Consider the following 919-nt stretch of genomic DNA (forward strand, 5'->3'; position numbering starts at 1 on the left):
TGTGAGTCTTGTTAGGCGATGAGGATTAACTTTTAAGACGCTATAAAAGAGACATCGGAGCAAATTAAGATTCGTTTAAAGGATAAACAGATCTCTAGTTAACTTACTGACGTCATGGCACCTCCTTTGTGACCAATGTTATTCAATTAGCGTCCCCGGAATGTGGGGACGCCGGGCTCAGAAGTAAACAGCTATTGGAGTTGCACCAGACCCTTTTTTCCCCACCCAATATACGGAAAAAAGCGGTCTGGCCACGCGAGACTAGGGGCTAGGGGGCTGAAGCCCCCCTTGGTCTGCTGAGGGGGGGGGGGGGGGGGGCTTAGCCCCCCCTCAGCAGAATGGTATCACACCGAAATTATCCTTCTTGGAGTGGGGCTGAAAACTGTAATAAAGATCGAGATACTCTAATAGAGCAGTCGCTCTAATAATGCAGTGAGTGTGTAGCGAGTTATGTAAGGATTTTTATGTAGTTTATCAGTAAATGCGTAGCTGGTGAGGTGGAAAGCTATTGTCAGTTGGTTGTGACCTTTTTTTTATTTTTTTATTTTTGGTCTCACCTTACCAAACCAGAGATAAATCTGGGTCAGCCCAGCCCCCCCCCATATCAACTATTTCCTCCGCCCCTGTCATGCAGTATAGCAAAAGAATTAAGAGCTGGGGGGAGGGGGGCAAAGTTGGCTGCCTCTGGCAGATATGCATGTAGCCAGTCAGGTACTTGGCATGATTAAAAGATCAATTGACCCTTCTAGCTATAATTATGGTAAAAAGACCCACTATCAGATATAGGCATTTTGGGGACCCCACTTTGTGGTCGACCAAAGAAAGGTTAAAGCACACATGACAGCTCCAGCTGATTGGTAAACTATCACAATTAAGTATTTATGACAATTATATTTCAATCACTGAAAACTTTAATCAC

The sequence above is a fragment of the Dysidea avara genome, chromosome 11 (genome assembly GCF_963678975.1).
Source record: "Dysidea avara chromosome 11, odDysAvar1.4, whole genome shotgun sequence".
Classification (NCBI taxonomy): Eukaryota; Metazoa; Porifera; class Demospongiae; order Dictyoceratida; family Dysideidae; genus Dysidea; species Dysidea avara.